Raw genomic sequence first — 20,759 nt, 5'->3', positions numbered from 1 at the left:
ACCTGATTTGTCAGGGCAGAATTAGGCTTTCCACGGGACTCAGTTAAGGACGTAGCCCTGGCAGACCATCATATTCCCGGATTGTGGTGTGGGGGTCCTTGGAAGGTGTTGGTAGAATGATCGGACAGGCAGATTTCTCCCGCCCCGAGGGTCTTCCACAGGGCTAAAATTCCCATTATCATAGTGGGCGGCACCCAGAAGCCTGCGATTGAAGAAGGAATCCCCTACCTAGAGGGCTACCAGGGCAGGCAACCGGGGATAGAAGTCTGAAGAAGCACCCTCGGGTTAGGGTTAGGCCGATGCACATGGGAGGCCCTACTGGCCCTTGCTGAGGGATCATCAAACTCCTGGTTCCCGCTTCAGGTGGGCGCTCCTTGGAGCTGTGTCCCAAGGGGTGCATGCAGATTTCACCTGTTCTACGGATTCAGCTCATTTCTAAAGGGCAAACGTTCCCATTGGGATCTATGGACATTGTGCGGTGCACCTCAGGGTTCCCGCATCTGCAGAGTTCATGGACCAGGCTACTGAGGACTGAAGCTGAGCATTGGACAGGGGCTTTGCATCAGGATTACCGTGAAGGTTATTTCACAAGTGAATGCTGTTGGTAACACCTGGGTGTGTCAGTGGGTTAGGCCACTGCCTTCAACTCAGGACATGATCCCAGACCCTGGGATGGAGCCCCACATCGGGCTGTCTCCTCAGCAGGGAGCCTTCCTTCCCTCTCTGGGCGTGCAACAGTGCCTACATCTTTTCGCTCCCTGCAAAGTGAAAAAGTAAAATCTTGAAGGAATAAATAAACAAATAAATAAAAAATAAACATATAAAAGAGAGGGCATGATTTCCTATTGGAATCTAGGTCATTTGTGCGGGGCAGCTCAGGGTTCCCCCATGGGGAGAGTTTGGGAACCAGGCCTTTGAGGACAGAAGACTGAGCACATGACTTGGGCTTCGCATTATGCTAAGGCTGAAGGTCATTGCTATAGGGTATGCTTTCCAGAACACCTGTGTACCTCATTGGATGTGACCTCTTGCCTCGGCCCAGGTCAAGATCCCAGGGAAGAGGAATCTAGTTTGACACCGGGCCCTCCCCACTGCAGGGAGCCTTATTCCCCCTTCCTTCACACAAAAACACAGCCTACTTGTGATCTCAGACTGTCCAACAAATAAATGAAATCATTATTAAAAAATATATATATTCAGGCATGTTTTATATAGTGATCAAGTGCAATTCTGCAGTGTGGCTCAGGGTTCTTCCATCGGGAGATTTTGGGAACCAGGCCTCTGAGCTTGGAAGGCTGAGCAGCCGGCAACGGCTTCATGTGAGGTATAGGGTTAGGGTTAAGGTTAGGGTTAGGGTTATGTTTAGGTGAGGGTTAGAGTAAGGGTTAGGGTTATGTCTTAGGAACAAGGCATGTCGGAACTGGCCACACAATACTGGCACACCAAGGGCTGAGTTGAGGGTGGGACTCAGCAGAATCCTCAGGCGATGGAATTTTGACAGGACAGGCCAAGAGGGTGGAATGCCCTTAGGGGAGCATGCTGGTTTCTATATATCTGAAGGTACTGGATAGCACAGAAGGATAGGGTCAGTTTCTGCCTGAGAGGCTGAGTCCTTCCTACAGACTGACTTTCCCATCCACAGGAGGACCTGGGTTCAGTCCTCCGGTGGCCAGAGTCTGATCACGTAACCTAGGCTTAGGGTTTGGCTCTTGGAGAATGGCTGACCTGATTTGTCAGGGCAGAATTAGGCTTTCCACGGGACTCAGTTGAAGACGTAGCCCTGGCGGACCATCATATTCCCGGATTGTGGTGTGGGGGTCCTAGGAAGGTGTTGGTAGAATGATCGGACAGGCAGATTTCTCCCGCCCCGAGGGTCTTCCACAGGGCTAAATTTCCCATTATCATAGTGGGCGGCACCCAGAAGCCTGCGATGTGAAGAAGGAATCCCCTACCTAGAGGGCTACCAGGGCAGGAAACCGGGGATAGAAGTCTGAAGAAGCACCCTCGGGTTAGGTTTAGGCCGATGCACATGGGAGGCCCTACCGGCCCTTGCTGAGGGATCATCAAACTCCTGGTTCCCGCTTCAGGTGGGCGCTCCTTGGAGCTGTGTCCCAAGGGGTGCATGCAGATTTCACCTGTTCTACGGATTCAGCTCATTTCTAAAGGGCAAACGTTCCCATTGGGATCTATGGACATTGTGCGGTGCACCTCAGGGTTCCCGCATCTGCAGAGTTCATGGACCAGGCTACTGAGGACAGAAGCTGAGCATGGGACAGGGGCTTTGCATCAGGATTACCGTGAAGGTTATTTCACAAGTGAATGCTGTTGGTAACACCTGGGTGAGTCAGTGGGTTAGGCCACTGCCTTCAGCTCAGGACATGATCCCAGAATCCTGGGATGGAGCCCCACATCGGGCTGTCTCCTCAGCAGGGAGCCTTCCTTCCCTTCTCTGGGCGTGCAACAGTGCCTACATCTTTTCGCTCCCTGCAAAGTGAAAAAGTAAAATCTTGAAGCAATAATAAACAAATAAATAAATAATAAATATATAAAAGAGAGGGCATGATTTCCTATTGGAATCTAGGTCATTTGTGCGGGGCAGCTCAGGGTTCCCCCATTGGGAGAGTTTGGGAACCAGACCTTTGAGGACAGAAGACTGAGCACATGACTTGGGCTTCGCATTATGCTAAGGCTGAAGGTCATTGCTATAGGGTATGCTTTCCAGAACACCTGTGTACCTCATTGGATGTGACCTCTTGTCTCCGCCCAGGTCAAGATCCCAGGGAAGAGGAATCTAGTTTGACACCGGGCCCTCCCCACTGCAGGGAGCCTTATTCCCCCTTCCTTCACACAAAAACACAGCCTACTTGTGACCTCAGACTGTCCAACAAATAAATGAAATCATTATTAAAAAAATATATATATTCAAGCATGTTTTATATAGTGATCAAGTGCAATTCTGCAGTGTGGCTCAGGGATCTTCCATCGGGAGATTTTGGGAACCAGGCCTCTGAGCTTGGAAGGCTGAGCAGCCGGCAACGGCTTCATGTGAGGCATAGGGTTAGGATTAGGGTTAGGGTTAGGGTTATGTTTAGGTGAGGGTTAGAGTAAGGGTTAGGGTTATGTCTTAGGAACAAGGCATGTCGGAACTGGCCACACAATACTGGCACACCAAGGGCTGAGTTGAGGGTGGGACTCAGCAGAATCCTCAGGTGATGGAAGTTTGGACAGGACAGGCCAAGAGGGTGGAATGCCCTCAGGGGAGCATGCTGCTTTCTATATATCTGAAGGTACTGGATAGCACAGAAGGAAAGGGTCAGTTTCTGCCTGAGAGGCTGAGTCCTTCCTACAGACTGACTTTCCCATCCACAGGAGGACATGGGTTCAGTCCTCCGGTGGCCAGAGTCTGATCACGTACCCTACGCTTAGGGTTTGTCTCTTGGAGAATGGCTGACCTGATTTTTCAGGGCAGAATTAGGCTTTCCACGGGACTCAGTTGAGGACGGAGCCCTGGCGGACCATCATATTCCCGGATTGTGGTGTGGGGGTCCTAGGAAGGTGTTGGTAGAATGATCGGACAGGCAGATTTCTCCCACCCCGAGGGTCTTCCACAGGGCTAAATTTCCCATTATCATAGTGGGCGGCACCCAGAAGCCTGCGATGTGAAGAAGGAATCCCCTACCTAGAGGGCTACCAGGGCAGGCAACCGGGGATAGAAGTCTGAAGAAGCACCCTCGGGTTAGGGTTAGGCCGATGCACATGGGAGGCCCTACCGGCCCTTGCTGAGGGATCATCAAACTTTTGGTTCCCGCTTCAGGTGGGCGCTCCTTGGAGCTGTGTCCCAAGGGTTGCATGCAGATTTCACCTGTTCTACGGATTCAGCTCATTTCTAAATGGCAAATGTTCCCATTGGGATCTATGGACATTGTGCGGTGCACCTCAGGGTTCCCGCATCTGCAGAGTTCATGGACCAGGCTACTGAGGACAGAAGCTGAGCATGGGACAGGGGCTTTGCATCAGGATTACCGTGAAGGTTATTTCACAAGTGAATGCTGTTGGTAACACCTGGGTGAGTCAGTGGGTAGGCCACTGCCTTCAGCTCAGGACATGATCGCAGAGTCCTGGAATGGAGCCCCACATCGGCTGTCTCCTCAGCAGGGAGACTTTCTTCCCTTCTCTGGGCGTGCAACACTGCCTACATCTTTTCGCTCCCTGCAAATTGATAAAGTAAAATCTTGAAGAAATAAATAAACAAATAAATAAATAATAAATATATAAAAGAGAGGGCATGATTTCCTATTGGAATCTAGGTCATTTGTGCGGGGCAGCTCAGGGTTCCCCCATGGGGAGGGTTTGGGAACCAGGCCTTTGAGGACAGAAGACTGAGCACATGACTTGGGCTTCGCATTATGCTAAGGCTGAAGGTCATTGCTATAGGGTATGCTTTCCAGAACACCTGTGTACCTCATTGGATGTGACCTCTTGCCTCGGCCCAGGTCAAGATCCCAGGGAAGAGGAATCTAGTTTGACACCGGGCCCTCCCCACTGCAGGGAGCCTTATTCCCCCTTCCTTCACACAAAAACACAGCCTACTTGTGATCTTAGACTGTCCAACAAATAAATGAAATCATTATTAAAAAATATATATATTCAGGCATGTTTTATATAGAGATCAAGTGCAATTCTGCTGTGTGGCTCAGGGTTCTTCCATCAGGAGATTTTGGGAACCAGGCCTCTGAGCTTGGAAGGCTGAGCAGCCGGCAACGGCTTCATGTGAGGTATAGGGTTAGGGTTAGGGTTAGGGTTAGGGTTATGTTTAGGTGAGGGTTAGAGTAAGGGTTAGGGTTATGTCTTAGGAACAAGGCATGTCGGAACTGGCCACACAATACTGGCACACCAAGGGCTGAGTTGAGGGTGGGACTCAGCAGAATCCTCAGGCGATGGATGTTTGGACAGGACAGGCCAAGAGGGTGGAATGCCCTCAGGGGAGCATGCTGGTTTCTATATATCTGAAGGTACTGGACAGCACAGAAGGATAGGGTCAGTTTCTGCCTGAGAGGCTGAGTCCTTCCTACAGACTGACTTTCCCATCCACAGGAGGACCTGGGTTCAGTCCTCCGGTGGCCAGAGTCTGATCACGTAACCTAGGCTTAGGGTTTGGCTTTTGGAGAATGGCTGAACTGATTTGTCAGGGCAGAATTAGGCTTTCCACGGGACTCAGTTGAGGACGTAGCCCTGGCGGACCATCATATTCCCGGATTGTGGTGTGGGGGTCCTAGGAAGGTGTTGGTAGAATGATCGGACAGGCAGATTTCTCCCGCCTCGAGGGTCTTCCACAGGGCTAAATTTCCCATTATCATTGTGGGCGGCACCCAGAAGCCTGCGATGTGAAGAAGGAATCCCCTACCTAGAGGGCTACCAGGGCAGGCAACCGGGGATAGAAGTCTGAAGAAGCACCCTCGGTTTAGGGTTAGGCCGATGCACATGGGAGGCCCTACCGGCCCTTGCTGAGGGATCATCAAACTCCTGGTTCCCGCTTCACGTGGGCGATCCTTGGAGCTGTGTCCCAAGGGGTGCATGCAGATTTCACCTGTTCTAAGGATTCAGCTCATTTCTAAAGGGCAAACGTTCCCATTGGGATCTATGGACATTGTGCGGTGCACCTCAGGGTTCCCGCATCTGCAGAGTTCATGGACCAGGCTACTGAGGACAGAAGCCTGAGCATGGGACAGGGGCTTTGCATCAGGATTACCGTGAAGGTTATTTCACAAGTGAATGCTGTTGGTAACACCTGGGTGAGTCAGTGGGTAGGCCACTGCCTTCAGCTCAGGACATGATCCCAGAGTCCTGGGATGGAGCCCCACATCGGCTGTCTCCTCAGCAGGGAGACTTTCTTCCCTTCTCTGGGCGTGCAACACTGCCTACATCTTTTCGCTCCCTGCAAATTGATAAAGTAAAATCTTGAAGCAATAAATAAACAAATAAATAAATAATAAATATATAAAAGAGAGGGCATGATTTCCTATTGGAATCTAGGTCATTTGTGCGGGGCAGCTCAGGGTTCCCCCATGGGGAGGGTTTGGGAACCAGGCCTTTGAGGACAGAAGACTGAGCACATGACTTGGGCTTCGCATTATGCTAAGGCTGAAGGTCATTGCTATAGGGTATGCTTTCCAGAACACCTGTGTACCTCATTGGATGTGACCTCTTGCCTCGGCCCAGGTCAAGATCCCAGGGAAGAGGAATCTAGTTTGACACCGGGCCCTCCCCACTGCAGGGAGCCTTATTCCCCCTTCCTTCACACAAAAACACAGCCTACTTGTGATCTTAGACTGTCCAACAAATAAATGAAATCATTATTAAAAAAAATATATATTCAGGCATGTTTTATATAGAGATCAAGTGCAATTCTGCAGTGTGGCTCAGGGTTCTTCCATCAGGAGATTTTGGGAACCAGGCCTCTGAGCTTGGAAGGCTGAGCAGCCGGCAACGGCTTCATGTGAGGTATAGGGTTAGGGTTAGGGTTAGGGTTAGGGTTATGTTTAGGTGAGGGTTAGAGTAAGGGTTAGGGTTATGTCTTAGGAACAAGGCATGTCGGAACTGGCCACACAATACTGGCACACCAAGGGCTGAGTTGAGGGTGGGACTCAGCAGAATCCTCAGGCGATGGAATTTTGGACGGGACAGGCCAAGAGGGTGGAATGCCCTCAGGGGAGCATGCTGGTTTCTATATATCTGATGGTACTGGATAGCACAGTAGGAAAGGTTCAGTTTCTGCCTGAGAGGCTGAGTCCTTCCTACAGACTGACTTTCCCATCCACAGGAGGACCTGGGTTCAGTCCTCCTGTGTCCAGACTCTGATCACGTAACCTAGGCTTAGGGTTTGGCTCTTGGAGAATGGCTGACCTGATTTGTCAGGGCAGAATTAGGCTTTCCACGGGACTCAGTTAAGGACGTAGCCCTGGCAGACCATCATATTCCCGGATTGTGGTGTGGGGGTCCTTGGAAGGTGTTGGTAGAATGATCGGACAGGCAGATTTCTCCCGCCCCGAGGGTCTTCCACAGGGCTAAAATTCCCATTATCATAGTGGGCGGCACCCAGAAGCCTGCGATTGAAGAAGGAATCCCCTACCTAGAGGGCTACCAGGGCAGGCAACCGGGGATAGAAGTCTGAAGAAGCACCCTCGGGTTAGGGTTAGGCCGATGCACATGGGAGGCCCTACTGGCCCTTGCTGAGGGATCATCAAACTCCTGGTTCCCGCTTCAGGTGGGCGCTCCTTGGAGCTGTGTCCCAAGGGGTGCATGCAGATTTCACCTGTTCTACGGATTCAGCTCATTTCTAAAGGGCAAACGTTCCCATTGGGATCTATGGACATTGTGCGGTGCACCTCAGGGTTCCCGCATCTGCAGAGTTCATGGACCAGGCTACTGAGGACTGAAGCTGAGCATTGGACAGGGGCTTTGCATCAGGATTACCGTGAAGGTTATTTCACAAGTGAATGCTGTTGGTAACACCTGGGTGTGTCAGTGGGTTAGGCCACTGCCTTCAACTCAGGACATGATCCCAGACCCTGGGATGGAGCCCCACATCGGGCTGTCTCCTCAGCAGGGAGCCTTCCTTCCCTCTCTGGGCGTGCAACAGTGCCTACATCTTTTCGCTCCCTGCAAAGTGAAAAAGTAAAATCTTGAAGGAATAAATAAACAAATAAATAAAAAATAAACATATAAAAGAGAGGGCATGATTTCCTATTGGAATCTAGGTCATTTGTGCGGGGCAGCTCAGGGTTCCCCCATGGGGAGAGTTTGGGAACCAGGCCTTTGAGGACAGAAGACTGAGCACATGACTTGGGCTTCGCATTATGCTAAGGCTGAAGGTCATTGCTATAGGGTATGCTTTCCAGAACACCTGTGTACCTCATTGGATGTGACCTCTTGCCTCGGCCCAGGTCAAGATCCCAGGGAAGAGGAATCTAGTTTGACACCGGGCCCTCCCCACTGCAGGGAGCCTTATTCCCCCTTCCTTCACACAAAAACACAGCCTACTTGTGATCTCAGACTGTCCAACAAATAAATGAAATCATTATTAAAAAATATATATATTCAGGCATGTTTTATATAGTGATCAAGTGCAATTCTGCAGTGTGGCTCAGGGTTCTTCCATCGGGAGATTTTGGGAACCAGGCCTCTGAGCTTGGAAGGCTGAGCAGCCGGCAACGGCTTCATGTGAGGTATAGGGTTAGGGTTAAGGTTAGGGTTAGGGTTATGTTTAGGTGAGGGTTAGAGTAAGGGTTAGGGTTATGTCTTAGGAACAAGGCATGTCGGAACTGGCCACACAATACTGGCACACCAAGGGCTGAGTTGAGGGTGGGACTCAGCAGAATCCTCAGGCGATGGAATTTTGACAGGACAGGCCAAGAGGGTGGAATGCCCTTAGGGGAGCATGCTGGTTTCTATATATCTGAAGGTACTGGATAGCACAGAAGGATAGGGTCAGTTTCTGCCTGAGAGGCTGAGTCCTTCCTACAGACTGACTTTCCCATCCACAGGAGGACCTGGGTTCAGTCCTCCGGTGGCCAGAGTCTGATCACGTAACCTAGGCTTAGGGTTTGGCTCTTGGAGAATGGCTGACCTGATTTGTCAGGGCAGAATTAGGCTTTCCACGGGACTCAGTTGAAGACGTAGCCCTGGCGGACCATCATATTCCCGGATTGTGGTGTGGGGGTCCTAGGAAGGTGTTGGTAGAATGATCGGACAGGCAGATTTCTCCCGCCCCGAGGGTCTTCCACAGGGCTAAATTTCCCATTATCATAGTGGGCGGCACCCAGAAGCCTGCGATGTGAAGAAGGAATCCCCTACCTAGAGGGCTACCAGGGCAGGAAACCGGGGATAGAAGTCTGAAGAAGCACCCTCGGGTTAGGTTTAGGCCGATGCACATGGGAGGCCCTACCGGCCCTTGCTGAGGGATCATCAAACTCCTGGTTCCCGCTTCAGGTGGGCGCTCCTTGGAGCTGTGTCCCAAGGGGTGCATGCAGATTTCACCTGTTCTACGGATTCAGCTCATTTCTAAAGGGCAAACGTTCCCATTGGGATCTATGGACATTGTGCGGTGCACCTCAGGGTTCCCGCATCTGCAGAGTTCATGGACCAGGCTACTGAGGACAGAAGCTGAGCATGGGACAGGGGCTTTGCATCAGGATTACCGTGAAGGTTATTTCACAAGTGAATGCTGTTGGTAACACCTGGGTGAGTCAGTGGGTTAGGCCACTGCCTTCAGCTCAGGACATGATCCCAGAATCCTGGGATGGAGCCCCACATCGGGCTGTCTCCTCAGCAGGGAGCCTTCCTTCCCTTCTCTGGGCGTGCAACAGTGCCTACATCTTTTCGCTCCCTGCAAAGTGAAAAAGTAAAATCTTGAAGCAATAATAAACAAATAAATAAATAATAAATATATAAAAGAGAGGGCATGATTTCCTATTGGAATCTAGGTCATTTGTGCGGGGCAGCTCAGGGTTCCCCCATTGGGAGAGTTTGGGAACCAGACCTTTGAGGACAGAAGACTGAGCACATGACTTGGGCTTCGCATTATGCTAAGGCTGAAGGTCATTGCTATAGGGTATGCTTTCCAGAACACCTGTGTACCTCATTGGATGTGACCTCTTGTCTCCGCCCAGGTCAAGATCCCAGGGAAGAGGAATCTAGTTTGACACCGGGCCCTCCCCACTGCAGGGAGCCTTATTCCCCCTTCCTTCACACAAAAACACAGCCTACTTGTGACCTCAGACTGTCCAACAAATAAATGAAATCATTATTAAAAAAATATATATATTCAAGCATGTTTTATATAGTGATCAAGTGCAATTCTGCAGTGTGGCTCAGGGATCTTCCATCGGGAGATTTTGGGAACCAGGCCTCTGAGCTTGGAAGGCTGAGCAGCCGGCAACGGCTTCATGTGAGGCATAGGGTTAGGATTAGGGTTAGGGTTAGGGTTATGTTTAGGTGAGGGTTAGAGTAAGGGTTAGGGTTATGTCTTAGGAACAAGGCATGTCGGAACTGGCCACACAATACTGGCACACCAAGGGCTGAGTTGAGGGTGGGACTCAGCAGAATCCTCAGGTGATGGAAGTTTGGACAGGACAGGCCAAGAGGGTGGAATGCCCTCAGGGGAGCATGCTGCTTTCTATATATCTGAAGGTACTGGATAGCACAGAAGGAAAGGGTCAGTTTCTGCCTGAGAGGCTGAGTCCTTCCTACAGACTGACTTTCCCATCCACAGGAGGACATGGGTTCAGTCCTCCGGTGGCCAGAGTCTGATCACGTACCCTACGCTTAGGGTTTGTCTCTTGGAGAATGGCTGACCTGATTTTTCAGGGCAGAATTAGGCTTTCCACGGGACTCAGTTGAGGACGGAGCCCTGGCGGACCATCATATTCCCGGATTGTGGTGTGGGGGTCCTAGGAAGGTGTTGGTAGAATGATCGGACAGGCAGATTTCTCCCACCCCGAGGGTCTTCCACAGGGCTAAATTTCCCATTATCATAGTGGGCGGCACCCAGAAGCCTGCGATGTGAAGAAGGAATCCCCTACCTAGAGGGCTACCAGGGCAGGCAACCGGGGATAGAAGTCTGAAGAAGCACCCTCGGGTTAGGGTTAGGCCGATGCACATGGGAGGCCCTACCGGCCCTTGCTGAGGGATCATCAAACTTTTGGTTCCCGCTTCAGGTGGGCGCTCCTTGGAGCTGTGTCCCAAGGGTTGCATGCAGATTTCACCTGTTCTACGGATTCAGCTCATTTCTAAATGGCAAATGTTCCCATTGGGATCTATGGACATTGTGCGGTGCACCTCAGGGTTCCCGCATCTGCAGAGTTCATGGACCAGGCTACTGAGGACAGAAGCTGAGCATGGGACAGGGGCTTTGCATCAGGATTACCGTGAAGGTTATTTCACAAGTGAATGCTGTTGGTAACACCTGGGTGAGTCAGTGGGTAGGCCACTGCCTTCAGCTCAGGACATGATCGCAGAGTCCTGGAATGGAGCCCCACATCGGCTGTCTCCTCAGCAGGGAGACTTTCTTCCCTTCTCTGGGCGTGCAACACTGCCTACATCTTTTCGCTCCCTGCAAATTGATAAAGTAAAATCTTGAAGAAATAAATAAACAAATAAATAAATAATAAATATATAAAAGAGAGGGCATGATTTCCTATTGGAATCTAGGTCATTTGTGCGGGGCAGCTCAGGGTTCCCCCATGGGGAGGGTTTGGGAACCAGGCCTTTGAGGACAGAAGACTGAGCACATGACTTGGGCTTCGCATTATGCTAAGGCTGAAGGTCATTGCTATAGGGTATGCTTTCCAGAACACCTGTGTACCTCATTGGATGTGACCTCTTGCCTCGGCCCAGGTCAAGATCCCAGGGAAGAGGAATCTAGTTTGACACCGGGCCCTCCCCACTGCAGGGAGCCTTATTCCCCCTTCCTTCACACAAAAACACAGCCTACTTGTGATCTTAGACTGTCCAACAAATAAATGAAATCATTATTAAAAAATATATATATTCAGGCATGTTTTATATAGAGATCAAGTGCAATTCTGCTGTGTGGCTCAGGGTTCTTCCATCAGGAGATTTTGGGAACCAGGCCTCTGAGCTTGGAAGGCTGAGCAGCCGGCAACGGCTTCATGTGAGGTATAGGGTTAGGGTTAGGGTTAGGGTTAGGGTTATGTTTAGGTGAGGGTTAGAGTAAGGGTTAGGGTTATGTCTTAGGAACAAGGCATGTCGGAACTGGCCACACAATACTGGCACACCAAGGGCTGAGTTGAGGGTGGGACTCAGCAGAATCCTCAGGCGATGGATGTTTGGACAGGACAGGCCAAGAGGGTGGAATGCCCTCAGGGGAGCATGCTGGTTTCTATATATCTGAAGGTACTGGACAGCACAGAAGGATAGGGTCAGTTTCTGCCTGAGAGGCTGAGTCCTTCCTACAGACTGACTTTCCCATCCACAGGAGGACCTGGGTTCAGTCCTCCGGTGGCCAGAGTCTGATCACGTAACCTAGGCTTAGGGTTTGGCTTTTGGAGAATGGCTGAACTGATTTGTCAGGGCAGAATTAGGCTTTCCACGGGACTCAGTTGAGGACGTAGCCCTGGCGGACCATCATATTCCCGGATTGTGGTGTGGGGGTCCTAGGAAGGTGTTGGTAGAATGATCGGACAGGCAGATTTCTCCCGCCTCGAGGGTCTTCCACAGGGCTAAATTTCCCATTATCATTGTGGGCGGCACCCAGAAGCCTGCGATGTGAAGAAGGAATCCCCTACCTAGAGGGCTACCAGGGCAGGCAACCGGGGATAGAAGTCTGAAGAAGCACCCTCGGTTTAGGGTTAGGCCGATGCACATGGGAGGCCCTACCGGCCCTTGCTGAGGGATCATCAAACTCCTGGTTCCCGCTTCACGTGGGCGATCCTTGGAGCTGTGTCCCAAGGGGTGCATGCAGATTTCACCTGTTCTAAGGATTCAGCTCATTTCTAAAGGGCAAACGTTCCCATTGGGATCTATGGACATTGTGCGGTGCACCTCAGGGTTCCCGCATCTGCAGAGTTCATGGACCAGGCTACTGAGGACAGAAGCCTGAGCATGGGACAGGGGCTTTGCATCAGGATTACCGTGAAGGTTATTTCACAAGTGAATGCTGTTGGTAACACCTGGGTGAGTCAGTGGGTAGGCCACTGCCTTCAGCTCAGGACATGATCCCAGAGTCCTGGGATGGAGCCCCACATCGGCTGTCTCCTCAGCAGGGAGACTTTCTTCCCTTCTCTGGGCGTGCAACACTGCCTACATCTTTTCGCTCCCTGCAAATTGATAAAGTAAAATCTTGAAGCAATAAATAAACAAATAAATAAATAATAAATATATAAAAGAGAGGGCATGATTTCCTATTGGAATCTAGGTCATTTGTGCGGGGCAGCTCAGGGTTCCCCCATGGGGAGGGTTTGGGAACCAGGCCTTTGAGGACAGAAGACTGAGCACATGACTTGGGCTTCGCATTATGCTAAGGCTGAAGGTCATTGCTATAGGGTATGCTTTCCAGAACACCTGTGTACCTCATTGGATGTGACCTCTTGCCTCGGCCCAGGTCAAGATCCCAGGGAAGAGGAATCTAGTTTGACACCGGGCCCTCCCCACTGCAGGGAGCCTTATTCCCCCTTCCTTCACACAAAAACACAGCCTACTTGTGATCTTAGACTGTCCAACAAATAAATGAAATCATTATTAAAAAAAATATATATTCAGGCATGTTTTATATAGAGATCAAGTGCAATTCTGCAGTGTGGCTCAGGGTTCTTCCATCAGGAGATTTTGGGAACCAGGCCTCTGAGCTTGGAAGGCTGAGCAGCCGGCAACGGCTTCATGTGAGGTATAGGGTTAGGGTTAGGGTTAGGGTTAGGGTTATGTTTAGGTGAGGGTTAGAGTAAGGGTTAGGGTTATGTCTTAGGAACAAGGCATGTCGGAACTGGCCACACAATACTGGCACACCAAGGGCTGAGTTGAGGGTGGGACTCAGCAGAATCCTCAGGCGATGGAATTTTGGACGGGACAGGCCAAGAGGGTGGAATGCCCTCAGGGGAGCATGCTGGTTTCTATATATCTGATGGTACTGGATAGCACAGTAGGAAAGGTTCAGTTTCTGCCTGAGAGGCTGAGTCCTTCCTACAGACTGACTTTCCCATCCACAGGAGGACCTGGGTTCAGTCCTCCTGTGTCCAGACTCTGATCACGTAACCTAGGCTTAGGTTTTGGCTCTTGGAGAATGGCTGACCTGATTTTTCAGGGCAGAATTAGGCTTTCCACGGGACTCAGTTGAGGACGTAGCCCTGGCGGACCATCATATTCCCGGATTGTGGTGTGGGGGTCCTAGGAAGGTGTTGGTAGAATGATCGGACAGGCAGATTTCTCCCACCCCGAGGGTCTTCCACAGGGCTAAATTTCCCATTATCATAGTGGGCGGCACCCAGAGGCCTGCGATGTGAAGAAGGAATCCCCTACCTAGAGGGCTACCAGGGCAGGCAACCGGAAATAGAAGTCTGAAGAAGCACCCTCGGGTTAGGGTTAGGCCGATGCACATGGGAGGCCCTACCGGCCCTTGCTGAGGGATTATCAAACTCCTGGTTCCCGCTTCACGTGGGCGATCCTTGGAGCTGTGTCCCAAGGGGTGCATGCAGATTTCACCTGTTCTACGGATTCAGCTCATTTCTAAAGGGCAAACGTTCCCATTGGGATCTATGGACATTGTGCGGTGCACCTCAGGGTTCCCGCATCTGCAGAGTTCATGGACCAGGCTACTGAGGACAGAAGCTGAGCATGGGACAGGGGCTTTGCATCAGGATTACCGTGAAGGTTATTTCACAAGTGAATGCTGTTGGTAACACCTGGGTGAGTCAGTGGGTTAGGCCACTGCCTTCAACTCAGGACATGATCCCAGACCCTGGGATGGAGCCCCACATCGGGCTGTCTCCTCAGCAGGAGCCTTCCTTCCCTCTCTGGGCGTGCAACAGTGCCTACATTTTTTCGCTCCCTGCAAAGTGAAAAAGTAAAATCTTGAAGCAATAAATAAACAAATAAATAAATAATAAATATATAAAAGAGAGGGCATGATTTCCTATTGGAATCTAGGTCATTTGTGCGGGGCAGCTCAGGGTTCCCCCATGGGGAGAGTTTGGGAACCAGGCCTTTGAGGACAGAAGACTGAGCACATGACTTGGGCTTCGCATTATGCTAAGGCTGAAGGTCATTGCTATAGGGTATGCTTTCCAGAACACCTGTGTACCTCATTGGATGTGACCTCTTGCCTCGGCCCAAGTCAAGATCCCAGGGAAGAGGAATCTAGTTTGACACCGGGCCCTCCCCACTGCAGGGAGCCTTATTCCCCCTTCCTTCACACAAAAACACAGCCTACTTGTGATCTCAGACTGTCCAACAAATAAATGAAATCATTATTAAAAAAAATATATATTCAGGCATGTTTTATATAGTGATCAAGTGCAATTCTGCAGTGTGGCTCAGGGTTCTTCCATCGGGAGATTTTGGGAACCAGGCCTCTGAGCTTGGAAGGCTGAGCAGCCGGCAACGGCTTCATGTGAGGTATAGGGTTAGGGTTAAGGTTAGGGTTAGGGTTATGTTTAGGTGAGGGTTAGAGTAAGGGTTAGGGTTATGTCTTAGGAACAAGGCATGTCGGAACTGGCCACACAATACTGGCACACCAAGGGCTGAGTTGAGGGTGGGACTCGGCAGAATCCTCAGGCGATGGAATTTTGGACGGGACAGGCCAAGAGGGTGGAATGCCCTTAGGGGAGCATGCTGGTTTCTATATATCTGAAGGTACTGGATAGCACAGAAGGATAGGGTCAGTTTCTGCCTGAGAGGCTGAGTCCTTCCTACAGACTGACTTTCCCATCCACAGGAGGACCTGGGTTCAGTCCTCCGGTGGCCAGAGTCTGATCACGTAACCTAGGCTTAGGGTTTGGCTCTTGGAGAATGGCTGACCTGATTTGTCAGGGCAGAATTAGGCTTTCCACGGGACTCAGTTGAGGACGTAGCCCTGGCGGACCATCATATTCCCGGATTGTGGTGTGGGGGTCCTAGGAATGTGTTGGTAGAATGATCGGACAGGCAGATTTCTCCCGCCTCGAGGGTCTTCCACAGGGCTAAATTTCCCATTATCATTGTGGGCGGCACCCAGAAGCCTGCGATGTGAAGAAGGAATCCCCTACCTAGAGGGCTACCAGGGCAGGCAACCGGGGATAGAAGTCTGAAGAAGCACCCTCGGTTTAGGGTTAGGCCGATGCACATGGGAGGCCCTACCGGCCCTTGCTGAGGGATCATCAAACTCCTGGTTCCCGCTTCACGTGGGCGATCCTTGGAGCTGTGTCCCAAGGGGTGCATGCAGATTTCACCTGTTCTAAGGATTCAGCTCATTTCTAAAGGGCAAACGTTCCCATTGGGATCTATGGACATTGTGCGGTGCACCTCAGGGTTCCCGCATCTGCAGAGTTCATGGACCAGGCTACTGAGGACAGAAGCCTGAGCATGGGACAGGGGCTTTGCATCAGGATTACCGTGAAGGTTATTTCACAAGTGAATGCTGTTGGTAACACCTGGGTGAGTCAGTGGGTAGGCAACTGCCTTCAGCTCAGGACATGATCCCAGACCCTGGGATGGAGCCCCACATCGGGCTGTCTCCTCAGCAGGAGCCTTCCTTCCCTCTCTGGGCGTGCAACAGTGCCTACATTTTTTCGCTCCCTGCAAAGTGAAAAAGTAAAATCTTGAAGCAATAAATAAACAAATAAATAAATAATAAATATATAAAAGAGAGGGCATGATTTCCTATTGGAATCTAGGTCATTTGTGCGGGGCAGCTCAGGGTTCCCCCATGGGGAGAGTTTGGGAACCAGGCCTTTGAGGACAGAAGACTGAGCACATGACTTGGGCTTCGCATTATGCTAAGGCTGAAGGTCATTGCTATAGGGTATGCTTTCCAGAACACCTGTGTACCTCATTGGATGTGACCTCTTGCCTCGGCCCAAGTCAAGATCCCAGGGAAGAGGAATCTAGTTTGACACCGGGCCCTCCCCACTGCAGGGAGCCTTATTCCCCCTTCCTTCACACAAAAACACAGCCTACTTGTGATCTCAGACTGTCCAACAAATAAATGAAATCATTATTAAAAAAAATATATATTCAGGCATGTTTTATATAGTGATCAAGTGCAATTCTGCAGTGTGGCTCAGGGTTCTTCCATCGGGAGATTTTGGGAACCAGGCCTCTGAGCTTGGAAGGCTGAGCAGCCGGCAACGGCTTCATGTGAGGTATAGGGTTAGGGTTAAGGTTAGGGTTAGGGTTATGTTTAGGTGAGGGTTAGAGTAAGGGTTAGGGTTATGTCTTAGGAACAAGGCATGTCGGAACTGGCCACACAATACTGGCACACCAAGGGCTGAGTTGAGGGTGGGACTCAGCAGAATCCTCAGGCGATGGAATTTTGGACGGGACAGGCCAAGAGGGTGGAATGCCCTTAGGGGAGCATGCTGGTTTCTATATATCTGAAGGTACTGGATAGCACAGAAGGATAGGGTCAGTTTCTGCCTGAGAGGCTGAGTCCTTCCTACAGACTGACTTTCCCATCCACAGGAGGACCTGGGTTCAGTCCTCCGGTGGCCAGAGTCTGATCACGTAACCTAGGCTTAGGGTTTGGCTCTTGGAGAATGGCTGACCTGATTTGTCAGGGCAGAATTAGGCTTTCCACGGGACTCAGTTGAGGACGTAGCCCTGGCGGACCATCATATTCCCGGATTGTGGTGTGGGGGTCCTAGGAAGGTGTTGGTAGAATGATCGGACAGGCAGATTTCTCCCGCCCCGAGGGTCTTCCACAGGGCTAAATTTCCCATTATCATAGTGGGCGGCACCCAGAAGCCTGCGATGTGAAGAAGGAATCCCCTACCTAGAGGGCTACCAGGGCAGGCAACCGGGGATAGAAGTCTGAAGAAGCACCCTCGGGTTAGGTTTAGGCCGATGCACATGGGAGGCCCTACCGGCCCTTGCTGAGGGATCATCAAACTCCTGGTTCCCGCTTCAGGTGGGCGCTCCTTGGAGCTGTGTCCCAAGGGGTGCATGCAGATTTCACCTGTTCTACGGATTCAGCTCATTTCTAAAGGGCAAACGTTCCCATTGGGATCTATGGACATTGTGCGGTGCACCTCAGGGTTCCCGCATCTGCAGAGTTCATGGACCAGGCTACTGAGGACAGAAGCTGAGCATGGGACAGGGGCTTTGCATCAGGATTACCGTGAAGGTTATTTCACAAGTGAATGCTGTTGGTAACACCTGGGTGAGTCAGTGGGTTAGGCCACTGCCTTCAACTCAGGACATGATCCCAGACCCTGGGATGGAGCCCCACATCGGGCTGTCTCCTCAGCAGGGAGCCTTCCTTCCCTCTCTGGGCGTGCAACAGTGCCTACATTTTTTCGCTCCCTGCAAAGTGAAAAAGTAAAATCTTGAAGCAATAAATAAACAAATAAATAAATAATAAATATATAAAAGAGAGGGCATGATTTCCTATTGGAATCTAGGTCATTTGTGCGGGGCAGCTCAGGGTTCCCCCATGGGGAGAGTTTGGGAACCAGGCCTTTGAGGACAGAAGACTGAGCACATGACTTGGGCTTCGCATTATGCTAAGGCTGAAGGTCATTGCTATAGGGTATGCTTTACAGAACACCTGTGTACCTCATTGGATGTGACCTCTTGCCTCGGCCCAGGTCAAGATCCCAGGGAAGAGGAATCTAGTTTGACACCGGGCCCTACCCACTGCAGGGAGCCTTATTCCCCCTTCCTTCACACAAAAACACAGCCTACTTGTGATCTCAGACTGTCCAACAAATAAATGAAATCATTATTAAAAAAAATACATATTCAGGCATGTTTTATATAGTGATCAAGTGCAATTCTGCAGTGTGGCTCAGGGTTCTTCCATCGGGAGATTTTGGGAACCAGGCCTCTGAGCTTGGAAGGCTGAGCAGCCGGCAACGGCTTCATGTGAGGTATAGGGTTAGGGTTAAGTTTAGGGTTAGGGTTATGTTTAGGTGAGGGTTAGAGTAAGGGTTAGGGTTATGTCTTAGGAACAAGGCATGTCGGAACTGGCCACACAATACTGGCACACCAAGGGCTGAGTTGAGGGTGGGACTCAGCAGAATCCTCAGGCGATGGAATTTTGGACGGGACAGGCCAAGAGGGTGGAATGCCCTTAGGGGAGCATGCTGGTTTCTATATATCTGAAGGTACTGGATAGCACAGAAGGATAGGGTCAGTTTCTGCCTGAGAGGCTGAGTCCTTCCTACAGACTGACTTTCCCATCCACAGGAGGACCTGGGTTCAGTCCTCCGGTGGCCAGAGTCTGATCACGTAACCTAGGCTTAGGGTTTGGCTCTTGGAGAATGGCTGACCTGATTTGTCAGGGCAGAATTAGGCTTTCCACGGGACTCAGTTGAGGACGGAGCCCTGGCTGACCATCATATTCCCGGATTGTGGTGTGGGGGTCCTAGGAAGGTGTTGGTAGAATGATCGGACAGGCAGATTTCTCCCACCCCGAGGGTCTTCCACATGGCTAAATTTCCCATTATCATAGTGGGCGGCACCCAGAAGCCTGGGATGTGAAGAAGGAATCCCCTACCTAGAGGGCTACCAGGACAGGCAACCGGGGATAGAAGTCTGAAGAAGCACCCTCGGGTTAGGGTTAGGCCGATGCACATGGGAGGCCCTACCGGCCCTTGCTGAGGGATCATCAAACTTTTGGTTCCCGCTTCAGGTGGGCGCTCCTTGGAGCTGTGTCCCAAGGGTTGCATGCAGATTTCACCTGTTCTACGGATTCAGCTCATTTCTAAATGGCAAATGTTCCCATTGGGATCTATGGACATTGTGCGGTGCACCTCAGGGTTCCCGCATCTGCAGAGTTCATGGACCAGGCTACTGAGGACAGAAGCTGAGCATGGGACAGAGGCTTTGCATCAGGATTACCGTGAAGGTTATTTCACAAGTGAATGCTGTTGGTAACACCTGGGTGAGTCAGTGGGTAGGCCACTGCCTTCAGCTCAGGACATGATCCCAGAGTCCTGGGATGGAGCCCCACATCGGCTGTCTCCTCAGCAGGGAGACTTTCTTCCCTTCTCTGGGCGTGCAACACTGCCTACATCTTTTCGCTCCCTGCAAATTGATAAAGTAAAATCTTGAAGCAATAAATAATCAAATAAATAAATAATAAATATATAAAAGAGAAAACATGATTTCCTATTGGAATCTAGGTCATTTGTGCGGGGCAACTCAAGGTTCCCCCATGGGGAGAGTTTGGGAACCAGGCCTTTGAGGACAGAAGACTGAGCACATGACTTGGGCTTCGCATTATGCTAAGGCTGAAGGTCATTGCTATAGGGTATGCTTTCCAGAACACCTGTGTACCTCATTGGATGTGACCTCTTTCCTCGGCCCAGGTCAAGATCCCAGGGAAGAGGAATCTAGTTTGACACGGGGCCCTCCCCACTGCAGGGAGCCTTATTCCCCCTTCCTTCACACAAAAACACAGCCTACTTGTGATCTCAGACTGTCCAACAAATAAATGAAATCATTATTAAAAAAATATATATATATTCAGGCATGTTTTATATAGTGATCAAGTGCAATTCTGCAGTGTGGCTCAGGGTTCTTCCATCGGGAGATTTTGGGAACCAGGCCTCTGAGCTTGGAAGGCTGAGCAGCCGGCAACGGCTTCATGTGAGGCATAGGGTTAGGTTTAGGGTTAGGGTTAGGGTTAGGGTTATGTTTAGGTGAGGGTTAGAGTAAGGGTTAGGGTTATGTCTTAGGAACAAGGCATGTCGGAACTGGCCACACAATACTGGCACACCAAGGGCTGAGTTGAGGGTGGGACTCAGCAGAATCCTCAGACGATGGAATTTTGGACGGGACAGGCCAAGAGGGTGGAATGCCCTCAGGGGAGCATGCTGGTTTCTATATATCTGAAGGTACTGGATAGCACAGTAGGAAAGGTTCAGTTTCTGCCTGAGAGGCTGAGTCCTTCCTACAGACTGACTTTCCCATCCACAGGAGGACCTGGGTTCAGTCCTCCGGTGGCCAGAGTCTGATCACGTAACCTAGGCTTAGGGTTTGGCTCTTGGAGAATGGCTGACCTCATTTTTCAGGGCAGAATTAGGCTTTCCACGGGACTCAGTTGAGGA

This window comes from Mustela nivalis, assembly GCF_964662115.1.
Source record: "Mustela nivalis genome assembly, chromosome: 20".
Taxonomy (NCBI): Eukaryota; Metazoa; Chordata; class Mammalia; order Carnivora; family Mustelidae; genus Mustela; species Mustela nivalis.
This window is presented reverse-complemented; position numbering follows the sequence as displayed.